Raw genomic sequence first — 26,898 nt, forward strand, 5'->3', positions numbered from 1 at the left:
TAGGTTAAACCTTATTCCTGCATAATTTTCTTGTTTACATTACAGTGACAGCAAACTCTAAATGGTGATGTTTGTAATATTTGCTGAGATTTGAAATTACTGTAACTCATGTAACATAGTCTGTCACCTCATTAAAGACAAGCATAGAACACATTTAGTGAAAATTAATACATTACTTTTACAGAGAAGGTCATGTTATTGGCCAGAAGTATTAAAAATCATTTTTGTTTGTGAGGTGGGTGATGGTGGATTTGTTCACAAGTTTCGGTTAAAATTAAATAAATGTTCCTAAAGCCAAGGATGGTTGAAAGTCGACTTGCTATCAAGCTCGTGATTGTGAAAATGACACAATCTACAAGAACATAAAGAATTGACTTTGAAGTATAACAAGTGGTGTTGGAAAGTTTGCCAGATTGCATACCAGTGAGACGAGGTAGCCGAGTGGTTAAGGTGATGGGCTGCTAATCCATTGTGCTCTGCCTGAATGGGTTCAATTCCCATCCTCGTCGTCACAATGCTCTTTCGGTAGTAGAGGCATTTTTACAAATACTGCATCATAAACCAGCAAGTGAAGCTGACACAAAAATGGCCAAAATAAACAAGTCAAATCAAGAAGTCTACTTTAAGATGGTAAACATGAGCAAGTGTCTTGATATTTGAACATGCATTGTCAATACTACTATCTTGAATTTGTTTGGCAAATGCTTTTTTTTCCCCATGATGGTGGATTAACTCACAAGTATAGGTTAAAATAATTTATGTTAGACAATTAAAGTCTATGACATTTCTTGGGCTTTATTAAACTGATATGGGGTGCAGTTAAAAATTTTTACAGCAGAGCCCTTAATATAGGTTAAACCTTATTCCTGCATAATTTTCGTGTTTACATTACAGTGACAGCAAACTCTAAATGGTGATGTTTGTAATATTTGCAGAGATTTGAAATTACTGTAACTCATGTAACATAGTCTGTCACTTCATTAAAGACAAGCATAGAACACATTTAGTGAAAATTAATACATTACTTTTACAGAGAAGGTCATGTTATTGGCCAGAAGTATTAAAAATCATTTTTGTTTGTGAAGTGGATGATGGTGGATTTGTTCACAAGTATCGGTTAAAATTAAATAAATGTTCCTAAAGCCAAGGATGGTTGAAAGTCGACTTACTATCAAGCTGGTGATTGTGAAAATGACACAATTTACAAGAACATAAAGAATTGACTTTGAAGTATAACAAGTGGTGTTGGAAATTTTGCCAGACTGCATACCAGTGAGAAGAGGTGGCTGAGTGGTTAAGGCGATGGACTGCTAATCCATTGTGCTCTGCACGTATGGGTTCAAATCCCATCCTTGTCGTCACAATGCTCTTTAGGTAGAAGAGGCATTTTTACAAATACTGCTTCATAAACCAGCAAGTGAAGCTGACACAAAAATGGCCAAAATAAACAAGTCAAATCAAGAAGTCTACTTTAAGATGGCAAACATGAGCAAGTGTCTTGATATTTGAACATTCATTGTCAATACTAATATCTTGAATTTGCTTGGCAAATGCTTTATTTCCCCATGATGGTGGATTAACTCACAAGTGTAGGTTAAAATAATTTATGTTTAGATAATTAAAGTCTATGACATTTCTTGGGCTTTATTAAACTGATATGGGGTGCAGTTTTATTTTTTTACAGCAGAGCCCTTAATATAGGTTAAACCTTATTCCTGCATAATTTTCTTGTTTACATTACAGTGACAGCAAACTCTAAATGGTGATGTTTGTAATATTTGCAGAGATTTGAAATTACTGTAACTCATGTAACATAGTCTGTCACTTCCTTAAAGACAAGCATAGAACACATTTAGTGAAAATTAATACATTACTTTTACAGAGAAGGTCATGTTATTGGCCAGAAGTATTAAAAATCATTTTTGTTTGTGAGGTGGATGATGGTGGATTTGTTCACAAGTATCGGTTAAAATTAAATAAATGTTCCTAAAGCCAAGGATGGTTGAAAGTCGACTTACTATCTAGCTCATGATTGTGAAAATGACACAATCTACAAGAACATAAAGAATTGACTTTGAAGTATAACAAGTGGTGTTGGAAATTTTGCTAGACTGCATACCAGTGAGACGAGGTGGCCGAGTGGTTAAGGCGATGGACTGCTAATCCATTGTGCTCTGCACGCATAGGTTCAAATCCCATCCTCATCGTCACAATGCTTTTTAGGTAGAAGAGGCATTTTTACAAATACTGCTTCATAAACCAGCAAGTGAAGCTGACACAAAAATGGCCAAAATAAACAAGTCAAATCAAGAAGTCTACTTTAAGATGGTAAACATGAGCAAGTGTCTTGATATTTGAACATGCATCGTCAATACTACTATCTTGAATTTGTTTGGCAAATGCTTTATTTCCCCATGATGGTGGATAAACTCACAAGTATAGGTTAAAATAATTTATGTTTAGATAATTAAAGTCTATGACATTTCTTGGGCTTTATTAAACTGATATGGGGTGCAGTTAAAATGTTTTACAGCAGAGCCCTTAATATAGGTTAAACCTTATTCCTGCATAATTTTCTTGTTTACATTACAGTGACAGCAAACTCTAAATGGTGATGTTTGTAATATTTGCAGAGATTTGAAATTACTGTAACTCATGTAACATAGTCTGTCACTTCATTAAAGACAAGCATAGAACACATTTAGTGAAAATTAATACATTACTTTTACAGAGAAGGTCATGTTATTGGCCAGAAGTATTAAAAATCATTTTTGTTTGTGAAGTGGATGATGGTGGATTTGTTCACAAGTATTGGTTAAAATTAAATAAATGTTCCTAAAGCCAAGGATGGTTGAAAGTCGACTTACTATCTAGCTCATGATTGTGAAAATGACACAATCTACAAGAACATAAAGAATTGACTTTGAAGTATAACAAGTGGTGTTGGAAATTTTGCTAGACTGCATACCAGTGAGACGAGGTGGCCGAGTGGTTAAGGCGATGGACTGCTAATCCATTGTGCTCTGCACGCATAGGTTCAAATCCCATCCTCATCGTCACAATGCTTTTTAGGTAGAAGAGGCATTTTTACAAATACTGCTTCATAAACCAGCAAGTGAAGCTGACACAAAAATGGCCAAAATAAACAAGTCAAATCAAGAAGTCTATTTTAAGATGGTAAACATGAGCAAGTGTCTTGATATTTGAACATGCATCGTCAATACTACTATCTTGAATTTGTTTGGCAAATGCTTTATTTCCCCATGATGGTGGATAAACTCACAAGTATAGGTTAAAATAATTTATGTTTAGATAATTAAAGTCTATGACATTTCTTGGGCTTTATTAAACTGATATGGGGTGCAGTTAAAATGTTTTACAGCAGAGCCCTTAATATAGGTTAAACCTTATTCCTGCATAATTTTCTTGTTTACATTACAGTGACAGCAAACTCTAAATGGTGATGTTTGTAATATTTGCAGAGATTTGAAATTACTGTAACTCATGTAACATAGTCTGTCACTTCATTAAAGACAAGCATAGAACACATTTAGTGAAAATTAATACATTACTTTTACAGAGAAGGTCATGTTATTGGCCAGAAGTATTAAAAATCATTTTTGTTTGTGAAGTGGATGATGGTGGATTTGTTCACAAGTATTGGTTAAAATTAAATAAATGTTCCTAAAGCCAAGGATGGTTGAAAGTCGACTTACTATCAAGCTGGCGATTGTGAAAATGACACAATCTACAAGAACATAAAGAATTGACTTTGAAGTATAACTAGTGGTGTTGGAATGTTTGCCAAATAGCATACCAGTGAGACGAGGTGGCCGAGTGGTTAAGGCGATGGACTGCTAATCCATTGTGCTCTGCACGCATGGGTTCAAATCCCATCCTCGTCGTCACAATGCTTTTTAGGTAGAAGAGGCATTTTTACAAATACTGCTACTGACACACAAATGGCCAAAATAAACAAGTCAAATCAAGAAGTCTACTTTAAGATGGTAAACATGAGCAAGTGTCTTGATATTTGAACATGCAATGTCAATAATACTATCTAGAATTTATTTTGCAAATGCTTTATCCCCCATGATGGTGGATTAGCTCACAAGTATAGGTTAAAATGATTTATGTTTAGATAATTTAAAGTCTATGACATTTCTTGGGCTTTGTTAAACTGATATGGGATGCAGTTAAAACATTTTTACAGCAGAGCCCTTAATATAGGGTAAACCTTATTCCTGCATAATTTTCTTGTTTACATTACAGTGACAGCAAACTCTAAATGGTGATGTTTGTAATATTTGCAGAGATTTGAAATTACTGTAACTCATGTAACATAGTCTGTCACTTCATTAAAGACAAGCATAGAACACATTTAGTGAAAATTAATACATTACTTTTACAGAGAAGGTCATGTTATTGGCCAGAAGTATGAAAAATCATTTTTGTTTGTGAAGTGGATGATGGTGGATTTGATCACAAGTATCGGTTAAAATTAAATAAATGTTCCTAAAGCCAAGGATGGTTGAAAGTCGACTTACTATCAAGCTGGCGATTGTGAAAATGACACAATCTACAAGAACATAAAGAATTGACTTTGAAGTATAAGTAGTGGTGTTGGAAAGTTTGCCAGAGTGCATACCAGTGAGACGAGGTGGCCGAGTGGTTAAGGCGATGGACTGCTAATCCATTGTGCTCATCCTCGTCGTCACAATGCTTTTTAGGTAGAAGAGGCATTTTTACAATTACTGCTACTGACACACAAATGGCCAAAATAAACAAGTCAAATCAAGAAGTCTACTTTAAGATGGTAAACATGAGCAAGTGTCTTGATATTTGAACATGCAATGTCAATAATACTATCTAGAATTTATTTTGCAAATGCTTTATTCCCCATGATGGTGGATTAGCTCACAAGTATAGGTTAAAATGATTTATGTTTAGATAATTAAAGTCTATGACATTTCTTGGGCTTTGTTAAACTGATATGGGATGCAGTTAAAAAATTTTTACAGCAGAGCCCTTAATATAGGTTAAACCTTATTCCTGCATAATTTTCTTGCTTACATTACAGTGACAGCAAACTCTAAATGGTGATGTTTGTAATATTTGCAGAGATTTGAAATTACTGTAACTCATGTAACATAGTCTGTCACTTCCTTAAAGACAAGCATAGAACACATTTAGTGAAAATTAATACATTACTTTTACAGAGAAGGTCATGTTATTGGCCAGAAGTATTAAAAAATCATTTTTGTTTGTGAGATGGGTGATGGTGGATTTGTTCACAAGTTTCGGTTAAAATTAAATAAATGTTCCTAAAGCCAAGGATGGTTGAAAGTCGACTTGCTATCAAGCTCGTGATTGTGAAAATGACACAATCAACAAGAACATAAAGAATTGACTTTGAAGTATAACTAGTGGTGTTGGAATGTTTGCCATATTGCATACCAGTGAGACGAGGTGGCCGAGTGGTTAAGGCGATGGACTGCTAATCCATTGTGCTCTGCACGCATGGGTTCAAATCCCATCCTAGTCGTCACAATACTTTTTAGGTAGAAGAGGCATTTTTACAAATACTGCTACTGACACACAAATGGCCAAAATAAACAAGTCAAATCAAGAAGTCTACTTTAAGATGGTAAACATGAGCAAGTGTCTTGATATTTGAACATGCAATGTCAATACTACTATCTAGAATTTACTTTGCAAATGCTTTATTCCCCATGATGGTGGATTAGCTCACAAGTATAGGTTAAAATGATTTATGTTTAGATAATTAAAGTCTATGACATTTCTTGGGCTTTGTTAAACTGATATGGGATGCAGTTAAAAAATTTTTACAGCAGCGCCCTTAATATAGGTTAAACCTTATTCCTGCATAATTTTCTTGTTTACATTACAGTGACAGCAAACTCTAAATGGTGATGTTTGTAATATTTGCAGAGATTTGAAATTACTGTAACTCATGTAACATAGTCTGTCACTTCATTAAAGACAAGCATAGAACACATTTAGTGAAAATTAATACATTACTTTTACAGAGAAGGTCATGTTATTGGCCAGAAGTATTAAAAATCATTTTTGTTTGTGAAGTGGATGATGGTGGATTTGTTCACAAGTATTGGTTAAAATTAAATAAATGTTCCTAAAGCCAAGGATGGTTGAAAGTCGACTTACTATCAAGCTGGCGATTGTGAAAATGACACAATCTACAAGAACATAAAGAATTGACTTTGAAGTATAACTAGTGGTGTTGGAATGTTTGCCAGATTGCATACCAGTGAGACGCGGTGGCCGAGTGGTTAAGGTGATGGGCTGCTAATCCATTGTGCTCTGCTTGAATGGGTTCAATTCCCATCCTCGTCGTCACAATGCTCTTTCGGTAGTAGAGGCATTTTTACAAATACTGCATCATAAACCAGCAAGTGAAGCTGACACAAAAATGGCCAAAATAAACAAGTCAAATCAAGAAGTCTACTTTAAGATGGTAAACATGAGCAAGTGTCTTGATATTTGAACATGCATTGTCAATACTACTATCTTGAATTTGTTTGGCAAATGCTTTTTTTTCCCCATGATGGTGGATTAACTCACAAGTATAGGTTAAAATAATTTATGTTAGACAATTAAAGTCTATGACATTTCTTGGGCTTTATTAAACTGATATGGGGTGCAGTTAAAAAATTTTACAGCAGAGCCCTTAATATAGGTTAAACCTTATTCCTGCATAATTTTCGTGTTTACATTACAGTGACAGCAAACTCTAAATGGTGATGTTTGTAATATTTGCAGAGATTTGAAATTACTGTAACTCATGTAACATAGTCTGTCACTTCATTAAAGACAAGCATAGAACACATTTAGTGAAAATTAATACATTACTTTTACAGAGAAGGTCATGTTATTGGCCAGAAGTATTAAAAATCATTTTTGTTTGTGAAGTGGATGATGGTGGATTTGTTCACAAGTATCGGTTAAAATTAAATAAATGTTCCTAAAGCCAAGGATGGTTGAAAGTCGACTTACTATCAAGCTGGTGATTGTGAAAATGACACAATTTACAAGAACATAAAGAATTGACTTTGAAGTATAACAAGTGGTGTTGGAAATTTTGCCAGACTGCATACCAGTGAGAAGAGGTGGCTGAGTGGTTAAGGCGATGGACTGCTAATCCATTGTGCTCTGCACGTATGGGTTCAAATCCCATCCTTGTCGTCACAATGCTCTTTAGGTAGAAGAGGCATTTTTACAAATACTGCTTCATAAACCAGCAAGTGAAGCTGACACAAAAATGGCCAAAATAAACAAGTCAAATCAAGAAGTCTACTTTAAGATGGCAAACATGAGCAAGTGTCTTGATATTTGAACATTCATTGTCAATACTAATATCTTGAATTTGCTTGGCAAATGCTTTATTTCCCCATGATGGTGGATTAACTCACAAGTGTAGGTTAAAATAATTTATGTTTAGATAATTAAAGTCTATGACATTTCTTGGGCTTTATTAAACTGATATGGGGTGCAGTTTTATTTTTTTACAGCAGAGCCCTTAATATAGGTTAAACCTTATTCCTGCATAATTTTCTTGTTTACATTACAGTGACAGCAAACTCTAAATGGTGATGTTTGTAATATTTGCAGAGATTTGAAATTACTGTAACTCATGTAACATAGTCTGTCACTTCCTTAAAGACAAGCATAGAACACATTTAGTGAAAATTAATACATTACTTTTACAGAGAAGGTCATGTTATTGGCCAGAAGTATTAAAAATCATTTTTGTTTGTGAGGTGGATGATGGTGGATTTGTTCACAAGTATCGGTTAAAATTAAATAAATGTTCCTAAAGCCAAGGATGGTTGAAAGTCGACTTACTATCTAGCTCATGATTGTGAAAATGACACAATCTACAAGAACATAAAGAATTGACTTTGAAGTATAACAAGTGGTGTTGGAAATTTTGCTAGACTGCATACCAGTGAGACGAGGTGGCCGAGTGGTTAAGGCGATGGACTGCTAATCCATTGTGCTCTGCACGCATAGGTTCAAATCCCATCCTCATCGTCACAATGCTTTTTAGGTAGAAGAGGCATTTTTACAAATACTGCTTCATAAACCAGCAAGTGAAGCTGACACAAAAATGGCCAAAATAAACAAGTCAAATCAAGAAGTCTACTTTAAGATGGTAAACATGAGCAAGTGTCTTGATATTTGAACATGCATCGTCAATACTACTATCTTGAATTTGTTTGGCAAATGCTTTATTTCCCCATGATGGTGGATAAACTCACAAGTATAGGTTAAAATAATTTATGTTTAGATAATTAAAGTCTATGACATTTCTTGGGCTTTATTAAACTGATATGGGGTGCAGTTAAAATGTTTTACAGCAGAGCCCTTAATATAGGTTAAACCTTATTCCTGCATAATTTTCTTGTTTACATTACAGTGACAGCAAACTCTAAATGGTGATGTTTGTAATATTTGCAGAGATTTGAAATTACTGTAACTCATGTAACATAGTCTGTCACTTCATTAAAGACAAGCATAGAACACATTTAGTGAAAATTAATACATTACTTTTACAGAGAAGGTCATGTTATTGGCCAGAAGTATTAAAAATCATTTTTGTTTGTGAAGTGGATGATGGTGGATTTGTTCACAAGTATTGGTTAAAATTAAATAAATGTTCCTAAAGCCAAGGATGGTTGAAAGTCGACTTACTATCTAGCTCATGATTGTGAAAATGACACAATCTACAAGAACATAAAGAATTGACTTTGAAGTATAACAAGTGGTGTTGGAAATTTTGCTAGACTGCATACCAGTGAGACGAGGTGGCCGAGTGGTTAAGGCGATGGACTGCTAATCCATTGTGCTCTGCACGCATAGGTTCAAATCCCATCCTCATCGTCACAATGCTTTTTAGGTAGAAGAGGCATTTTTACAAATACTGCTTCATAAACCAGCAAGTGAAGCTGACACAAAAATGGCCAAAATAAACAAGTCAAATCAAGAAGTCTATTTTAAGATGGTAAACATGAGCAAGTGTCTTGATATTTGAACATGCATCGTCAATACTACTATCTTGAATTTGTTTGGCAAATGCTTTATTTCCCCATGATGGTGGATAAACTCACAAGTATAGGTTAAAATAATTTATGTTTAGATAATTAAAGTCTATGACATTTCTTGGGCTTTATTAAACTGATATGGGGTGCAGTTAAAATGTTTTACAGCAGAGCCCTTAATATAGGTTAAACCTTATTCCTGCATAATTTTCTTGTTTACATTACAGTGACAGCAAACTCTAAATGGTGATGTTTGTAATATTTGCAGAGATTTGAAATTACTGTAACTCATGTAACATAGTCTGTCACTTCATTAAAGACAAGCATAGAACACATTTAGTGAAAATTAATACATTACTTTTACAGAGAAGGTCATGTTATTGGCCAGAAGTATTAAAAATCATTTTTGTTTGTGAAGTGGATGATGGTGGATTTGTTCACAAGTATTGGTTAAAATTAAATAAATGTTCCTAAAGCCAAGGATGGTTGAAAGTCGACTTACTATCAAGCTGGCGATTGTGAAAATGACACAATCTACAAGAACATAAAGAATTGACTTTGAAGTATAACTAGTGGTGTTGGAATGTTTGCCAGATAGCATACCAGTGAGACGAGGTGGCCGAGTGGTTAAGGCGATGGACTGCTAATCCATTGTGCTCTGCACGCATGGGTTCAAATCCCATCCTCGTCGTCACAATGCTTTTTAGGTAGAAGAGGCATTTTTACAAATACTGCTACTGACACACAAATGGCCAAAATAAACAAGTCAAATCAAGAAGTCTACTTTAAGATGGTAAACATGAGCAAGTGTCTTGATATTTGAACATGCAATGTCAATAATACTATCTAGAATTTATTTTGCAAATGCTTTATCCCCCATGATGGTGGATTAGCTCACAAGTATAGGTTAAAATGATTTATGTTTAGATAATTTAAAGTCTATGACATTTCTTGGGCTTTGTTAAACTGATATGGGATGCAGTTAAAACATTTTTACAGCAGAGCCCTTAATATAGGGTAAACCTTATTCCTGCATAATTTTCTTGTTTACATTACAGTGACAGCAAACTCTAAATGGTGATGTTTGTAATATTTGCAGAGATTTGAAATTACTGTAACTCATGTAACATAGTCTGTCACTTCATTAAAGACAAGCATAGAACACATTTAGTGAAAATTAATACATTACTTTTACAGAGAAGGTCATGTTATTGGCCAGAAGTATGAAAAATCATTTTTGTTTGTGAAGTGGATGATGGTGGATTTGATCACAAGTATCGGTTAAAATTAAATAAATGTTCCTAAAGCCAAGGATGGTTGAAAGTCGACTTACTATCAAGCTGGCGATTGTGAAAATGACACAATCTACAAGAACATAAAGAATTGACTTTGAAGTATAAGTAGTGGTGTTGGAAAGTTTGCCAGAGTGCATACCAGTGAGACGAGGTGGCCGAGTGGTTAAGGCGATGGACTGCTAATCCATTGTGCTCATCCTCGTCGTCACAATGCTTTTTAGGTAGAAGAGGCATTTTTACAATTACTGCTACTGACACACAAATGGCCAAAATAAACAAGTCAAATCAAGAAGTCTACTTTAAGATGGTAAACATGAGCAAGTGTCTTGATATTTGAACATGCAATGTCAATAATACTATCTAGAATTTATTTTGCAAATGCTTTATTCCCCATGATGGTGGATTAGCTCACAAGTATAGGTTAAAATGATTTATGTTTAGATAATTAAAGTCTATGACATTTCTTGGGCTTTGTTAAACTGATATGGGATGCAGTTAAAAAATTTTTACAGCAGAGCCCTTAATATAGGTTAAACCTTATTCCTGCATAATTTTCTTGCTTACATTACAGTGACAGCAAACTCTAAATGGTAATGTTTGTAATATTTGCAGAGATTTGAAATTACTGTAACTCATGTAACATAGTCTGTCACTTCCTTAAAGACAAGCATAGAACACATTTAGTGAAAATTAATACATTACTTTTACAGAGAAGGTCATGTTATTGGCCAGAAGTATTAAAAAATCATTTTTGTTTGTGAGATGGGTGATGGTGGATTTGTTCACAAGTTTCGGTTAAAATTAAATAAATGTTCCTAAAGCCAAGGATGGTTGAAAGTCGACTTGCTATCAAGCTCGTGATTGTGAAAATGACACAATCAACAAGAACATAAAGAATTGACTTTGAAGTATAACTAGTGGTGTTGGAATGTTTGCCATATTGCATACCAGTGAGACGAGGTGGCCGAGTGGTTAAGGCGATGGACTGCTAATCCATTGTGCTCTGCACGCATGGGTTCAAATCCCATCCTAGTCGTCACAATACTTTTTAGGTAGAAGAGGCATTTTTACAAATACTGCTACTGACACACAAATGGCCAAAATAAACAAGTCAAATCAAGAAGTCTACTTTAAGATGGTAAACATGAGCAAGTGTCTTGATATTTGAACATGCAATGTCAATACTACTATCTAGAATTTACTTTGCAAATGCTTTATTCCCCATGATGGTGGATTAGCTCACAAGTATAGGTTAAAATGATTTATGTTTAGATAATTAAAGTCTATGACATTTCTTGGGCTTTGTTAAACTGATATGGGATGCAGTTAAAAAATTTTTACAGCAGCGCCCTTAATATAGGTTAAACCTTATTCCTGCATAATTTTCTTGTTTACATTACAGTGACAGCAAACTCTAAATGGTGATGTTTGTAATATTTGCAGAGATTTGAAATTACTGTAACTCATGTAACATAGTCTGTCACTTCATTAAAGACAAGCATAGAACACATTTAGTGAAAATTAATACATTACTTTTACAGAGAAGGTCATGTTATTGGCCAGAAGTATTAAAAATCATTTTTGTTTGTGAAGTGGATGATGGTGGATTTGTTCACAAGTATTGGTTAAAATTAAATAAATGTTCCTAAAGCCAAGGATGGTTGAAAGTCGACTTACTATCAAGCTGGCGATTGTGAAAATGACACAATCTACAAGAACATAAAGAATTGACTTTGAAGTATAACTAGTGGTGTTGGAATGTTTGCCATATTGCATACCAGTGAGACGAGGTGGCCGAGTGGTTAAGGCGATGGACTGCTAATCCATTGTGCTCTGCACGCATGGGTTCAAATCCCATCCTAGTCGTCACAATACTTTTTAGGTAGAAGAGGCATTTTTACAAATACTGCTACTGACACACAAATGGCCAAAATAAACAAGTCAAATCAAGAAGTCTACTTTAAGATGGTAAACATGAGCAAGTGTCTTGATATTTGAACATGCAATGTCAATACTACTATCTAGAATTTACTTTGCAAATGCTTTATTCCCCATGATGGTGGATTAGCTCACAAGTATAGGTTAAAATGATTTATGTTTAGATAATTAAAGTCTATGACATTTCTTGGGCTTTGTTAAACTGATATGGGATGCAGTTAAAAATTTTTTACAGCAGCGCCCTTAATATAGGTTAAACCTTATTCCTGCATAATTTTCTTGTTTACATTACAGTGACAGCAAACTCTAAATGGTGATGTTTGTAATATTTGCAGAGATTTGAAATTACTGTAACTCATGTAACATAGTCTGTCACTTCATTAAAGACAAGCATAGAACACATTTAGTGAAAATTAATACATTACTTTTACAGAGAAGGTCATGTTATTGGCCAGAAGTATTAAAAATCATTTTTGTTTGTGAAGTGGATGATGGTGGATTTGTTCACAAGTATTGGTTAAAATTAAATAAATGTTCCTAAAGCCAAGGATGGTTGAAAGTCGACTTACTATCAAGCTGGCGATTGTGAAAATGACACAATCTACAAGAACATAAAGAATTGACTTTGAAGTATAACTAGTGGTGTTGGAATGTTTGCCAGATAGCATACCAGTGAGACGAGGTGGCCGAGTGGTTAAGGCGATGGACTGCTAATCCATTGTGCTCTGCACGCATGGGTTCAAATCCCATCCTCGTCGTCACAATGCTTTTTAGGTAGAAGAGGCATTTTTACAAATACTGCTACTGACACACAAATGGCCAAAATAAACAAGTCAAATCAAGAAGTCTACTTTAAGATGGTAAACATGAGCAAGTGTCTTGATATTTGAACATGCAATGTCAATACTACTATCTAGAATTTATTTTGCAAATGCTTTATCCCCCATGATGGTGGATTAGCTCACAAGTATAGGTTAAAATGATTTATGTTTAGATAATTTAAAGTCTATGACATTTCTTGGGCTTTGTTAAACTGATATGGGATGCAGTTAAAACATTTTTACAGCAGAGCCCTTAATATAGGGTAAACCTTATTCCTGCATAATTTTCTTGTTTACATTACAGTGACAGCAAACTCTAAATGGTGATGTTTGTAATATTTGCAGAGATTTGAAATTACTGTAACTCATGTAACATAGTCTGTCACTTCATTAAAGACAAGCATAGAACACATTTAGTGAAAATTAATACATTACTTTTACAGAGAAGGTAATGTTATTGGCCAGAAGTATGAAAAATCATTTTTGTTTGTGAAGTGGATGATGGTGGATTTGATCACAAGTATCGGTTAAAATTAAATAAATGTTCCTAAAGCCAAGGATGGTTGAAAGTCGACTTACTATCAAGCTGGCGATTGTGAAAATGACACAATCTACAAGAACATAAAGAATTGACTTTGAAGTATAAGTAGTGGTGTTGGAAAGTTTGCCAGAGTGCATACCAGTGAGACGAGGTGGCCGAGTGGTTAAGGCGATGGACTGCTAATCCATTGTGCTCATCCTCGTCGTCACAATGCTTTTTAGGTAGAAGAGGCATTTTTACAATTACTGCTACTGACACACAAATGGCCAAAATAAACAAGTCAAATCAAGAAGTCTACTTTAAGATGGTAAACATGAGCAAGTGTCTTGATATTTGAACATGCAATGTCAATAATACTATCTAGAATTTATTTTGCAAATGCTTTATTCCCCATGATGGTGGATTAGCTCACAAGTATAGGTTAAAATGATTTATGTTTAGATAATTAAAGTCTATGACATTTCTTGGGCTTTGTTAAACTGATATGGGATGCAGTTAAAAAATTTTTACAGCAGAGCCCTTAATATAGGTTAAACCTTATTCCTGCATAATTTTCTTGTTTACATTACAGTGACAGCAAACTCTAAATGGTGATGTTTGTAATATTTGCAGAGATTTGAAATTACTGTAACTCATGTAACATAGTCTGTCACTTCCTTAAAGACAAGCATAGAACACATTTAGTGAAAATTAATACATTACTTTTACAGAGAAGGTCATGTTATTGGCCAGAAGTATTAAAAAATCATTTTTGTTTGTGAGATGGGTGATGGTGGATTTGTTCACAAGTTTCGGTTAAAATTAAATAAATGTTCCTAAAGCCAAGGATGGTTGAAAGTCGACTTGCTATCAAGCTCGTGATTGTGAAAATGACACAATCAACAAGAACATAAAGAATTGACTTTGAAGTATAACTAGTGGTGTTGGAATGTTTGCCATATTGCATACCAGTGAGACGAGGTGGCCGAGTGGTTAAGGCGATGGACTGCTAATCCATTGTGCTCTGCACGCATGGGTTCAAATCCCATCCTAGTCGTCACAATACTTTTTAGGTAGAAGAGGCATTTTTACAAATACTGCTACTGACACACAAATGGCCAAAATAAACAAGTCAAATCAAGAAGTCTACTTTAAGATGGTAAACATGAGCAAGTGTCTTGATATTTGAACATGCAATGTCAATACTACTATCTAGAATTTACTTTGCAAATGCTTTATTCCCCATGATGGTGGATTAGCTCACAAGTACAGGTTAAAATGATTTATGTTTAGATAATTAAAGTCTATGACATTTCTTGGGCTTTGTTAAACTGATATGGGATGCAGTTAAAAAATTTTTACAGCAGCGCCCTTAATATAGGTTAAACCTTATTCCTGCATAATTTTCTTGTTTACATTACACTGACAGCAAACTCTAAATGGTGATGTTTGTAATATTTGCTGAGATTTGAAATTACTGTAACTCATGTAACATAGTCTGTCACCTCATTAAAGACAAGCATAGAACACATTTAGTGAAAATTAATACATTACTTTTACAGAGAAGGTCATGTTATTGGCCAGAAGTATTAAAAATCATTTTTGTTTGTGAGGTGGGTGATGGTGGATTTGTTCACAAGTTTCGGTTAAAATTAAATAAATGTTCCTAAAGCCAAGGATGGTTGAAAGTCGACTTGCTGTCAAGCTCGTGATTGTGAAAATGACACAATCTACAAGAACATAAAGAATTGACTTTGAAGTATAACAAGTGGTGTTGGAAATTTTGCCAGACTGCATACCAGTGAGACGAGGTGGCCGAGTGGTTAAGGCGATGGACTGCTAATCCATTGTGCTCTGCACGCATAGGTTCAAATACCATCCTCGTCGTCACAATGCTTTTTAGGTAGAAGAGGCATTTTTACAAATACTGCTTCATAAACCAGCAAGTGAAGCTGACACAAAAATGGCCAAAATAAACAAGTCAAATCAAGAAGTCTACTTTAAGATGGTAAACATGAGCAAGTGTCTTGATATTTGAACATGCAATGTCAATACTACTATCTAGAATTTATTTTGCAAATGCTTTATCCCCCATGATGGTGGATTAGCTCACACGTATAGGTTAAAATGATTTATGTTTAGATAATTTAAAGTCTATGACATTTCTTGGGCTTTGTTAAACTGACATGGGATGCAGTTAAAACATTTTTACAGAAGAGCCCTTAATATAGGTTAAACCTTATTCCTGCATAATTTTCTTGTTTACATTACAGTGACAGCAAACTCTAAATGGTGATGTTTGTAATATTTGCAGAGATTTTAAATTACTGTAACTCATGTAACATAGTCTGTCACTTCATTAAAGACAAGCATAGAACACATTTAGTGAAAATTAATACATTACTTTTACAGAGAAGGTCATGTTATTGGCCAGAAGTATTAAAAATCATTTTTGTTTGTGAGGTGGGTGATGGTGGATTTGTTCACAAGTTTCGGTTAAAATTAAATAAATGTTCCTAAAGCCAAGGATGGTTGAAAGTCGACTTGCTGTCAAGCTCGTGATTGTGAAAATGACACAATCTACAAGAACATAAAGAATTGACTTTGAAGTATAACAAGTGGTGTTGGAAATTTTGCCAGACTGCATACCAGTGAGACGAGGTGGCCGAGTGGTTAAGGCGATGGACTGCTAATCCATTGTGCTCTGCACGCATGGGTTCAAATCCCATCCTTGTCGTCACAATGCTCTTTAGGTAGAAGAGGCATTTTTACAAATACTGCTTCATAAACCAGCAAGTGAAGCTGACATAAAAATGGCCAAAATAAACAAGTCAAATCAAGAAGTCTACTTTAAGATGGTAAACATGAGCAAGTGTCTTGATATTTGAACATGCATTGTCAATACTACTATCTTAAATTTGTTTGGCAAGTGCTTTATTTCCCCATGATGGTGGAATAACTCACAAGTATAGGTTAAAATAATTTATGTTTAGATAATAAAAAGTCTATGACATTTCTTGGGCTTTATTAAACTGATATGGGGTGCAGTTAAAATTTTTTACAGCAGAGCCCTTAATATAGGTTAAACCTTATTCCTGCATAATTTTCTTGTTTACATTACAGTGACAGCAAACTCTAAACGGTGATGTTTGTAATATTTGCAGAGATTTGAAATTACTGTAACTCATGTAACATAGTCTGTCACTTCCTTAAAGACAAGCATAGAACACATTTAGTGAAAATTAATACATTACTTTTACAGAGAAGGTCATGTTATTGGCCAGAAGTATTAAAAATCATTTTTGTTTGTGAGGTGGGTGATGGTGGATTTGTTCACAAGTTTCGGTTAAAATTAAAAAAATGTTCCTAAAGCCAAGGATGGTTGAAAGTCGACTTGCTATCAAGCTCGTGATTGTGAAAATGACACAATCTACAAGAACATAAAGAATTGACTTTGAAGTATAACTAGTGGTGTTGGAATGTTTGCCATATTGCATACCAGTGAGACGAGGTGGCCGAGTGGTTAAGGCGATGGACTGCTAATCCATTGTGCTCTGCATGCATGGGTTCACATCCCATCCTCGTCGTCACAATGCTTTTTAGGTAGAAGAGGCATTTTTACAAATACTGCTACTGACACACAAATGGCCAAAATAAACAAGTTAAGTCAAGAAGTCTACTTTAAGATGGTAAACATGAGCAAGTGTCTTGATATTTGAACATGCAATGTCAATACTACTATCTAGAATTTATTTTGCAAATGCTTTATCCCCCATGATGGTGGATTAGCTCACACGTATAGGTTAAAATTATTTATGTTTAGATAATTTAAAGTCTATGACATTTCTTTGGCTTTGTTAAACTGATATGGGATGCAGTTAAAACATTTTTACAGCAGAGCCCTTAATATAGGTTAAACCTTATTCCTGCATAATTTTCTTGTTTACATTACAGTGACAGCAAACTCTAAATGGTGATGTTTGTAATATTTGCAGAGATTTGAAATTACTGTAACTCATGTAACATAGTCTGTCACTTCATTAAAGACAAGCATAGAACACATTTAGTGAAAATTAATACATTACTTTTACAGAGAAGGTCATGTTATTGGCCAGAAGTATTAAAAATCATTTTTGTTTGTGAGGTGGGTGATGGTGGATTTGTTCACAAGTTTTGGTTAAAATTAAATAAATGTTCCTAAAGCCAAGGATGGTTGAAAGTCAACTTGCTATCAAGCTCGTGATTGTGCAAATGACACAATCTACAAGAACATAAAGAATTGACTTTGAAGTATTACAAGTGGTGTTGGAAAGTTTGCCAGATTGCATACCAGTGAGACGAGGTGGCCGAGTGGTTAAGGCGATGGACTGCTAATCCATTGTGCTCAGCACGCATGGGTTCGAATCCCATCCTTGTCGTCACAATACTTTTTAGGTAGAAGAGGCATTTTTACAAATACTGCTACTGACACACAAATGGCCAAAATAAACAAGTCAAATCAAGAAGTCTACTTTAAGATGGTAAACATGAGCAAGTGTCTTGATATTTGAACATGCAATGTCAATACTACTATCTAGAATTTATTTTGCAAATGCTTTATCCCCCATGATGGTGGATTAGCTCACACGTATAGGTTAAAATGATTTATGTTTAGATAATTTAAAGTCTATGACATTTCTTGGGCTTTGTTAAACTGACATGGGATGCAGTTAAAACATTTTTACAGAAGAGCCCTTAATATAGGTTAAACCTTATTCCTGCATAATTTTCTTGTTTACATTACAGTGACAGCAAACTCTAAATGGTGATGTTTGTAATATTTGCAGAGATTTGAAATTACTGTAACTCATGTAACATAGTCTGTCACTTCATTAAAGACAAGCATAGAACACATTTAGTGAAAATTAATACATTACTTTTACAGAGAAGGTCATGTTATTGGCCAGAAGTATTAAAAATCATTTTTGTTTGTGAGGTGGGTGATGGTGGATTTGTTCACAAGTTTCGGTTAAAATTAAATAAATGTTCCTAAAGCCAAGGATGGTTGAAAGTCGACTTGCTGTCAAGCTCGTGATTGTGAAAATGACACAATCTACAAGAACATAAAGAATTGACTTTGAAGTATAACAAGTGGTGTTGGAAATTTTGCAAGACTGCATACCAGTGAGACGAGGTGGCCGAGTGGTTAAGGCGATGGACTGCTAATCCATTGTGCTCTGCACGCATGGGTTCAAATCCCATCCTTGTCGTCACAATGCTCTTTAGGTAGAAGAGGCATTTTTACAAATACTGCTTCATAAACCAGCAAGTGAAGCTGACATAAAAATGGCCAAAATAAACAAGTCAAATCAAGAAGTCTACTTTAAGATGGTAAACATGAGCAAGTGTCTTGATATTTGAACATGCATTGTCAATACTACTATCTTAAATTTGTTTGGCAAGTGCTTTATTTCCCCATGATGGTGGAATAACTCACAAGTATAGGTTAAAATAATTTATGTTTAGATAATAAAAAGTCTATGACATTTCTTGGGCTTTATTAAACTGATATGGGGTGCAGTTAAAAATTTTTACAGCAGAGCCCTTAATATAGGTTAAACCTTATTCCTGCATAATTTTCTTGTTTACATTACAGTGACAGCAAACTCTAAACGGTGATGTTTGTAATATTTGCAGAGATTTGAAATTACTGTAACTCATGTAACATAGTCTGTCACTTCCTTAAAGACAAGCATAGAACACATTTAGTGAAAATTAATACATTACTTTTACAGAGAAGGTCATGTTATTGGCCAGAAGTATTAAAAATCATTTTTGTTTGTGAGGTGGGTGATGGTGGATTTGTTCACAAGTTTCGGTTAAAATTAAAAAAATGTTCCTAAAGCCAAGGATGGTTGAAAGTCGACTTGCTATCAAGCTCGTGATTGTGAAAATGACACAATCTACAAGAACATAAAGAATTGACTTTGAAGTATAACTAGTGGTGTTGGAATGTTTGCCATATTGCATACCAGTGAGACGAGGTGGCCGAGTGGTTAAGGCGATGGACTGCTAATCCATTGTGCTCTGCATGCATGGGTTCACATCCCATCCTCGTCGTCACAATGCTTTTTAGGTAGAAGAGGCATTTTTACAAATACTGCTACTGACACACAAATGGCCAAAATAAACAAGTTCAGTCAAGAAGTCTACTTTAAGATGGTAAACATGAGCAAGTGTCTTGATATTTGAACATGCAATGTCAATACTACTATCTAGAATTTATTTTGCAAATGCTTTATCCCCCATGATGGTGGATTAGCTCACACGTATAGGTTAAAATTATTTATGTTTAGATAATTTAAAGTCTATGACATTTCTTTGGCTTTGTTAAACTGATATGGGATGCAGTTAAAACATTTTTACAGCAGAGCCCTTAATATAGGTTAAACCTTATTCCTGCATAATTTTCTTGTTTACATTACAGTGACAGCAAACTCTAAATGGTGATGTTTGTAATATTTGCAGAGATTTGAAATTACTGTAACTCATGTAACATAGTCTGTCACTTCATTAAAGACAAGCATAGAACACATTTAGTGAAAATTAATACATTACTTTTACAGAGAAGGTCATGTTATTGGCCAGAAGTATTAAAAATCATTTTTGTTTGTGAGGTGGGTGATGGTGGATTTGTTCACAAGTTTTGGTTAAAATTAAATAAATGTTCCTAAAGCCAAGGATGGTTGAAAGTCAACTTGCTATCAAGCTCGTGATTGTGCAAATGACACAATCTACAAGAACATAAAGAATTGACTTTGAAGTATTACAAGTGGTGTTGGAAAGTTTGCCAGATTGCATACCAGTGAGACGAGGTGGCCGAGTGGTTAAGGCGATGGACTGCTAATCCATTGTGCTCAGCACGCATGGGTTCGAATCCCATCCTTGTCGTCACAATACTTTTTAGGTAGAAGAGGCATTTTTACAAATACTGCTACTGACACACAAATGGACAAAATAAACAAGTCAAATCAAGAAGTCTACTTTAAGATGGTAAACATGAGCAAGTGTCTTGATATTTGAACATGCAATGTCAATACTACTATCTAGAATTTATTTTGCAAATGCTTTATTCCCCATGATGGTGGATTAGCTCACAAGTATAGGTTAAAATGATTTATGTTTAGATAATTAAAGTCTATGACATTTCTTGGGCTTTGTTAAACTGATATGGGATGCAGTTAAAAAATTTTTACAGCAGAGCCCTTAATATAGGTTAAACCTTATTCCTGCATAATTTTCTTGTTTACATTACAGTGACAGCAAACTCTAAATGGTGATGTTTGTAATATTTGCTGAGATTTGAAATTACTGTAACTCATGTAACATAGTCTGTCACTTCATTAAAGACAAGCATAGAACACATTTAGTGAAAATTAATACATTACTTTTACAGAGAAGGTCATGTTATTGGCCAGAAGTATTAAAAATCATTTTTGTTTGTGAGGTTGGTGATGGTGGATTTGTTCACAAGTTTCGGTTAAAATTAAATAAATGTTCCTAAAGCCAAGGATGGTTGAAAGTCGACTTGCTATCAAGCTCGTCATTGTGAAAATGACACAATCTACAAGAACATAAAGAATTGACTTTGAAGTATAACAAGTGGTGTTTGAAATTTTGTCAAACTGCATAGCAGTGAGACGAGGTGGCCGAGTGGTTAAGGCTATGGACTGCTAATCCATGGGTTCAAATCCCATCCTTGTCGTCACAATGCTCTTTAGGTAGAAGAAGCATTTTTACAAATACTGCTTCATAAACCAGCAAGTGAAGCTGACACAAAAATGGCCAAAATAAACAAGTCAAATCAAGAAGTCTACTTTAAGATGGTAAACATGAGCAAGTGTCTTGATATTTGAACATGCATTGTCAATACTACTATCTTGAATTTGTTTGGCAAATGCTTTATTTCCCCATGATGGTGGAATAACTCACAAGTATAGGTTAAAATAATTTATGTTTAGATAATTAAAGTCTATGACATTTCTTGGGCTTTATTAAACTGATATGGGGTGCAGTTAAAAATGTTTACAGCAGAGCCCTTAATATAGGTTAAACCTTATTCCTGCATAATTTTCTTGTTTACATTACAGTGACAGCAAACTCTAAATGGTGATGTTTGTAATATTTGCAGAGATTTGAAATTACTGTAACTCATGTAACATAGTCTGTCACTTCCTTAAAGACAAGCATAGAACACATTTAGTGAAAATTAATACATTACTTTTACAGAGAAGGTCATGTTATTGGCCAGAAGTATTAAAAATCATTTTTGTTTGTGAGGTGGGTGATGGTGGATTTGTTCACAAGTTTCGGTTAAAATTAAATAAATGTTCCTAAAGCCAAGGATGGTTGAAAGTCGACTTGCTATCAAGCTCGTGATTGTGAAAATGACACAATCTACAAGAACATAAAGAATTGACTTTGAAGTATAACTAGAGGTGTTGGAATGTTTGCCATATTACATAACAGTGAGACGAGGTGGCCGAGTGGTTAAGGCAATGGACTGCTAATCCATTGTGCTCTGCACGCATGGGTTCAAATCCCATCCTAGTAATCACAATACTTTTTAGGTAGAAGAGGCATTTTTACAAATACTGCTACTGACATACAAATGGCCAAAATAAACAAGTCAAATCAAGAAGTCTACTTTAAGATGGTAAACATGAGCAAGTGTCTTGATATTTGAACATGCAATGTCAATACTACTATCTAGAATTTATTTTGCAAATGCTTTATTCCCCATGATGGTGGATTAGCTCACAAGTATAGGTTAAAATAATTTATGTTTAGATAATTAAAGTCTATGACATTTCTTGGGCTTTGTTAAACTGATATGGGATGCAGCTAAAAATTTTTTACAGCAGCGCCCTTAATATAGGTTAAACCTTATTCCTGCATAATTTTCTTGTTTACATTACAGTGACAGCAAACTCTAAATGGTGATGTTTGTAATATTTGCTGCGATTTGAAATTACTGTAACTCATGTAACATAGTCTGTCACCTCATTAAAGACAAGCATAGAACACATTTAGTGAAAATTAATACATTACTTTTACAGAGAAGGTCATGTTATTGGCCAGAAGTATTAAAAATCATTTTTGTTTGTGAGGTGGGTGATGGTGGATTTGTTCACAAGTTTCGGTTAAAATTAAATAAATGTTCCTAAAGCCAAGGATGGTTGAAAGTCGACTTGCTGTCAAGCTCGTGATTGTGAAAATGACACAATCTACAAGAACATAAAGAATTGACTTTGAAGTATAACAAGTGGTGTTGGAAATTTTGCCAGACTGCATACCAGTGAGACGAGGTGGCCGAGTGGTTAAGGCGATGGACTGCTAATCCATTGTGCTCTGCACGCATAGGTTCAAATACCATCCTCGTCGTCACAATGCTTTTTAGGTAGAAGAGGCATTTTTACAAATACTGCTTCATAAACCAGCAAGTGAAGCTGACACAAAAATGGCCAAAATAAACAAGTCAAATCAAGAAGTCTACTTTAAGATGGTAAACATGAGCAAGTGTCTTGATATTTGAACATGCAATGTCAATACTACTATCTAGAATTTATTTTGCAAATGCTTTATCCCCCATGATGGTGGATTAGCTCACACGTATAGGTTAAAATGATTTATGTTTAGATAATTTAAAGTCTATGACATTTCTTGGGCTTTGTTAAACTGACATGGGATGCAGTTAAAACATTTTTACAGAAGAGCCCTTAATATAGCTTAAACCTTATTCCTGCATAATTTTCTTGTTTACATTACAGTGACAGCAAACTCTAAATGGTGATGTTTGTAATATTTGCAGAGATTTGAAATTACTGTAACTCATGTAACATAGTCTGTCACTTCATTAAAGACAAGCATAGAACACATTTAGTGAAAATTAATACATTACTTTTACAGAGAAGGTCATGTTATTGGCCAGAAGTATTAAAAATCATTTTTGTTTGTGAGGTGGGTGATGGTGGATTTGTTCACAAGTTTCGGTTAAAATTAAATAAATGTTCCTAAAGCCAAGGATGGTTGAAAGTCGACTTGCTGTCAAGCTCGTGATTGTGAAAATGACACAATCTACAAGAACATAAAGAATTGACTTTGAAGTATAACAAGTGGTGTTGGAAATTTTGCCAGACTGCATACCAGTGAGACGAGGTGGCCGAGTGGTTAAGGCGATGGACTGCTAATCCATTGTGCTCTGCACGCATAGGTTCAAATACCATCCTCGTCGTCACAATGCTTTTTAGGTAGAAGAGGCATTTTTACAAATACTGCTTCATAAACCAGCAAGTGAAGCTGACACAAAAATGGCCAAAATAAACAAGTCAAATCAAGAAGTCTACTTTAAGATGGTAAACATGAGCAAGTGTCTTGATATTTGAACATGCAATGTCAATACTACTATCTAGAATTTATTTTGCAAATGCTTTATCCCCCATGATGGTGGATTAGCTCACACGTATAGGTTAAAATGATTTATGTTTAGATAATTTAAAGTCTATGACATTTCTTGGGCTTTGTTAAACTGACATGGGATGCAGTTAAAACATTTTTACAGAAGAGCCCTTAATATAGGTTAAACCTTATTCCTGCATAATTTTCTTGTTTACATTACAGTGACAGCAAACTCTAAATGGTGATGTTTGTAATATTTGCAGAGATTTGAAATTACTGTAACTCATGTAACATAGTCTGTCACTTCATTAAAGACAAGCATAGAACACATTTAGTGAAAATTAATACATTACTTTTACAGAGAAGGTCATGTTATTGGCCAGAAGTATTAAAAATCATTTTTGTTTGTGAGGTGGGTGATGGTGGATTTGTTCACAAGTTTCGGTTAAAATTAAATAAATGTTCCTAAAGCCAAGGATGGTTGAAAGTCGACTTGCTGTCAAGCTCGTGATTGTGAAAATGACACAATCTACAAGAACATAAAGAATTGACTTTGAAGTATAACAAGTGGTGTTGGAAATTTTGCCAGACTGCATACCAGTGAGACGAGGTGGCCGAGTGGTTAAGGCGATGGACTGCTAATCCATTGTGCTCTGCACGCATGGGTTCAAATCCCATCCTTGTCGTCACAATGCTCTTTAGGTAGAAGAGGCATTTTTACAAATACTGCTTCATAAACCAGCAAGTGAAGCTGACATAAAAATGGCCAAAATAAACAAGTCAAATCAAGAAGTCTACTTTAAGATGGTAAACATGAGCAAGTGTCTTGATATTTGAACATGCATTGTCAATACTACTATCTTAAATTTGTTTGGCAAGTGCTTTATTTCCCCATGATGGTGGAATAACTCACAAGTATAGGTTAAAATAATTTATGTTTAGATAATAAAAAGTCTATGACATTTCTTGGGCTTTATTAAACTGATATGGGGTGCAGTTAAAATTTTTTACAGCAGAGCCCTTAATATAGGTTAAACCTTATTCCTGCATAATTTTCTTGTTTACATTACAGTGACAGCAAACTCTAAACGGTGATGTTTGTAATATTTGCAGAGATTTGAAATTACTGTAACTCATGTAACATAGTCTGTCACTTCCTTAAAGACAAGCATAGAACACATTTAGTGAAAATTAATACATTACTTTTACAGAGAAGGTCATGTTATTGGCCAGAAGTATTAAAAATCATTTTTGTTTGTGAGGTGGGTGATGGTGGATTTGTTCACAAGTTTCGGTTAAAATTAAAAAAATGTTCCTAAAGCCAAGGATGGTTGAAAGTCGACTTGCTATCAAGCTCGTGATTGTGAAAATGACACAATCTACAAGAACATAAAGAATTGACTTTGAAGTATAACTAGTGGTGTTGGAATGTTTGCCATATTGCATACCAGTGAGACGAGGTGGCCGAGTGGTTAAGGCGATGGACTGCTAATCCATTGTGCTCTGCATGCATGGGTTCACATCCCATCCTCGTCGTCACAATGCTTTTTAGGTAGAAGAGGCATTTTTACAAATACTGCTACTGACACACAAATGGCCAAAATAAACAAGTTAAGTCAAGAAGTCTACTTTAAGATGGTAAACATGAGCAAGTGTCTTGATATTTGAACATGCAATGTCAATACTACTATCTAGAATTTATTTTGCAAATGCTTTATCCCCCATGATGGTGGATTAGCTCACACGTATAGGTTAAAATTATTTATGTTTAGATAATTTAAAGTCTATGACATTTCTTTGGCTTTGTTAAACTGATATGGGATGCAGTTAAAACATTTTTACAGCAGAGCCCTTAATATAGGTTAAACCTTATTCCTGCATAATTTTCTTGTTTACATTACAGTGACAGCAAACTCTAAATGGTGATGTTTGTAATATTTGCAGAGATTTGAAATTACTGTAACTCATGTAACATAGTCTGTCACTTCATTAAAGACAAGCATAGAACACATTTAGTGAAAATTAATACATTACTTTTACAGAGAAGGTCATGTTATTGGCCAGAAGTATTAAAAATCATTTTTGTTTGTGAGGTGGGTGATGGTGGATTTGTTCACAAGTTTTGGTTAAAATTAAATAAATGTTCCTAAAGCCAAGGATGGTTGAAAGTCAACTTGCTATCAAGCTCGTGATTGTGCAAATGACACAATCTACAAGAACATAAAGAATTGACTTTGAAGTATTACAAGTGGTGTTGGAAAGTTTGCCAGATTGCATACCAGTGAGACGAGGTGGCCGAGTGGTTAAGGCGATGGACTGCTAATCCATTGTGCTCAGCACGCATGGGTTCGAATCCCATCCTTGTCGTCACAATACTTTTTAGGTAGAAGAGGCATTTTTACAAATACTGCTACTGACACACAAATGGCCAAAATAAACAAGTCAAATCAAGAAGTCTACTTTAAGATGGTAAACATGAGCAAGTGTCTTGATATTTGAACATGCAATGTCAATACTACTATCTAGAATTTATTTTGCAAATGCTTTATCCCCCATGATGGTGGATTAGCTCACACGTATAGGTTAAAATGATTTATGTTTAGATAATTTAAAGTCTATGACATTTCTTGGGCTTTGTTAAACTGACATGGGATGCAGTTAAAACATTTTTACAGAAGAGCCCTTAATATAGGTTAAACCTTATTCCTGCATAATTTTCTTGTTTACATTACAGTGACAGCAAACTCTAAATGGTGATGTTTGTAATATTTGCAGAGATTTGAAATTACTGTAACTCATGTAACATA

General features: G+C 34.6%; 28 non-coding genes across 28 annotated transcripts; all 28 read left to right on the forward strand.

Moving 5' to 3' along the window:
• Window positions 1-427: 427 nt before the first annotated feature.
• Window positions 428-509, forward strand: TRNAS-GCU (transfer RNA serine (anticodon GCU)). Its single transcript has one exon. It is a non-coding gene; the product is annotated as a tRNA-Ser (tRNA).
• A 767-nt stretch (window positions 510-1,276) lies between these two features.
• On the forward strand, window positions 1,277-1,358 carry TRNAS-GCU (transfer RNA serine (anticodon GCU)). The gene has a single exon. It is a non-coding gene; the product is annotated as a tRNA-Ser (tRNA).
• A 767-nt stretch (window positions 1,359-2,125) lies between these two features.
• Window positions 2,126-2,207, forward strand: TRNAS-GCU (transfer RNA serine (anticodon GCU)). Its single transcript has one exon. It is a non-coding gene; the product is annotated as a tRNA-Ser (tRNA).
• A 767-nt stretch (window positions 2,208-2,974) lies between these two features.
• On the forward strand, window positions 2,975-3,056 carry TRNAS-GCU (transfer RNA serine (anticodon GCU)). Its single transcript has one exon. It is a non-coding gene; the product is annotated as a tRNA-Ser (tRNA).
• Window positions 3,057-3,823: 767 nt separating this feature from the next.
• TRNAS-GCU (transfer RNA serine (anticodon GCU)) lies at window positions 3,824-3,905 on the forward strand. Its single transcript has one exon. It is a non-coding gene; the product is annotated as a tRNA-Ser (tRNA).
• Window positions 3,906-5,463: 1,558 nt separating this feature from the next.
• TRNAS-GCU (transfer RNA serine (anticodon GCU)) lies at window positions 5,464-5,545 on the forward strand. The gene has a single exon. It is a non-coding gene; the product is annotated as a tRNA-Ser (tRNA).
• Window positions 5,546-6,293: 748 nt separating this feature from the next.
• Window positions 6,294-6,375, forward strand: TRNAS-GCU (transfer RNA serine (anticodon GCU)). The gene has a single exon. It is a non-coding gene; the product is annotated as a tRNA-Ser (tRNA).
• Window positions 6,376-7,142: 767 nt separating this feature from the next.
• On the forward strand, window positions 7,143-7,224 carry TRNAS-GCU (transfer RNA serine (anticodon GCU)). The gene has a single exon. It is a non-coding gene; the product is annotated as a tRNA-Ser (tRNA).
• A 767-nt stretch (window positions 7,225-7,991) lies between these two features.
• On the forward strand, window positions 7,992-8,073 carry TRNAS-GCU (transfer RNA serine (anticodon GCU)). Its single transcript has one exon. It is a non-coding gene; the product is annotated as a tRNA-Ser (tRNA).
• Window positions 8,074-8,840: 767 nt separating this feature from the next.
• On the forward strand, window positions 8,841-8,922 carry TRNAS-GCU (transfer RNA serine (anticodon GCU)). Its single transcript has one exon. It is a non-coding gene; the product is annotated as a tRNA-Ser (tRNA).
• Window positions 8,923-9,689: 767 nt separating this feature from the next.
• Window positions 9,690-9,771, forward strand: TRNAS-GCU (transfer RNA serine (anticodon GCU)). Its single transcript has one exon. It is a non-coding gene; the product is annotated as a tRNA-Ser (tRNA).
• Window positions 9,772-11,329: 1,558 nt separating this feature from the next.
• TRNAS-GCU (transfer RNA serine (anticodon GCU)) lies at window positions 11,330-11,411 on the forward strand. Its single transcript has one exon. It is a non-coding gene; the product is annotated as a tRNA-Ser (tRNA).
• A 748-nt stretch (window positions 11,412-12,159) lies between these two features.
• TRNAS-GCU (transfer RNA serine (anticodon GCU)) lies at window positions 12,160-12,241 on the forward strand. Its single transcript has one exon. It is a non-coding gene; the product is annotated as a tRNA-Ser (tRNA).
• A 748-nt stretch (window positions 12,242-12,989) lies between these two features.
• On the forward strand, window positions 12,990-13,071 carry TRNAS-GCU (transfer RNA serine (anticodon GCU)). Its single transcript has one exon. It is a non-coding gene; the product is annotated as a tRNA-Ser (tRNA).
• A 1,558-nt stretch (window positions 13,072-14,629) lies between these two features.
• Window positions 14,630-14,711, forward strand: TRNAS-GCU (transfer RNA serine (anticodon GCU)). The gene has a single exon. It is a non-coding gene; the product is annotated as a tRNA-Ser (tRNA).
• Window positions 14,712-15,459: 748 nt separating this feature from the next.
• TRNAS-GCU (transfer RNA serine (anticodon GCU)) lies at window positions 15,460-15,541 on the forward strand. The gene has a single exon. It is a non-coding gene; the product is annotated as a tRNA-Ser (tRNA).
• A 768-nt stretch (window positions 15,542-16,309) lies between these two features.
• On the forward strand, window positions 16,310-16,391 carry TRNAS-GCU (transfer RNA serine (anticodon GCU)). Its single transcript has one exon. It is a non-coding gene; the product is annotated as a tRNA-Ser (tRNA).
• A 768-nt stretch (window positions 16,392-17,159) lies between these two features.
• TRNAS-GCU (transfer RNA serine (anticodon GCU)) lies at window positions 17,160-17,241 on the forward strand. The gene has a single exon. It is a non-coding gene; the product is annotated as a tRNA-Ser (tRNA).
• A 749-nt stretch (window positions 17,242-17,990) lies between these two features.
• Window positions 17,991-18,072, forward strand: TRNAS-GCU (transfer RNA serine (anticodon GCU)). Its single transcript has one exon. It is a non-coding gene; the product is annotated as a tRNA-Ser (tRNA).
• A 749-nt stretch (window positions 18,073-18,821) lies between these two features.
• On the forward strand, window positions 18,822-18,903 carry TRNAS-GCU (transfer RNA serine (anticodon GCU)). The gene has a single exon. It is a non-coding gene; the product is annotated as a tRNA-Ser (tRNA).
• Window positions 18,904-19,671: 768 nt separating this feature from the next.
• Window positions 19,672-19,753, forward strand: TRNAS-GCU (transfer RNA serine (anticodon GCU)). Its single transcript has one exon. It is a non-coding gene; the product is annotated as a tRNA-Ser (tRNA).
• Window positions 19,754-20,502: 749 nt separating this feature from the next.
• On the forward strand, window positions 20,503-20,584 carry TRNAS-GCU (transfer RNA serine (anticodon GCU)). Its single transcript has one exon. It is a non-coding gene; the product is annotated as a tRNA-Ser (tRNA).
• Window positions 20,585-22,165: 1,581 nt separating this feature from the next.
• TRNAS-GCU (transfer RNA serine (anticodon GCU)) lies at window positions 22,166-22,250 on the forward strand. The gene has a single exon. It is a non-coding gene; the product is annotated as a tRNA-Ser (tRNA).
• Window positions 22,251-22,995: 745 nt separating this feature from the next.
• Window positions 22,996-23,077, forward strand: TRNAS-GCU (transfer RNA serine (anticodon GCU)). The gene has a single exon. It is a non-coding gene; the product is annotated as a tRNA-Ser (tRNA).
• A 768-nt stretch (window positions 23,078-23,845) lies between these two features.
• TRNAS-GCU (transfer RNA serine (anticodon GCU)) lies at window positions 23,846-23,927 on the forward strand. The gene has a single exon. It is a non-coding gene; the product is annotated as a tRNA-Ser (tRNA).
• Window positions 23,928-24,695: 768 nt separating this feature from the next.
• Window positions 24,696-24,777, forward strand: TRNAS-GCU (transfer RNA serine (anticodon GCU)). The gene has a single exon. It is a non-coding gene; the product is annotated as a tRNA-Ser (tRNA).
• Window positions 24,778-25,545: 768 nt separating this feature from the next.
• On the forward strand, window positions 25,546-25,627 carry TRNAS-GCU (transfer RNA serine (anticodon GCU)). Its single transcript has one exon. It is a non-coding gene; the product is annotated as a tRNA-Ser (tRNA).
• Window positions 25,628-26,376: 749 nt separating this feature from the next.
• TRNAS-GCU (transfer RNA serine (anticodon GCU)) lies at window positions 26,377-26,458 on the forward strand. Its single transcript has one exon. It is a non-coding gene; the product is annotated as a tRNA-Ser (tRNA).
• Window positions 26,459-26,898: the final 440 nt, after the last annotated feature.

The sequence above is a fragment of the Pseudophryne corroboree genome, chromosome 11 (genome assembly GCF_028390025.1).
Source record: "Pseudophryne corroboree isolate aPseCor3 chromosome 11, aPseCor3.hap2, whole genome shotgun sequence".
In the NCBI taxonomy this organism is placed as follows: domain Eukaryota; kingdom Metazoa; phylum Chordata; class Amphibia; order Anura; family Myobatrachidae; genus Pseudophryne; species Pseudophryne corroboree.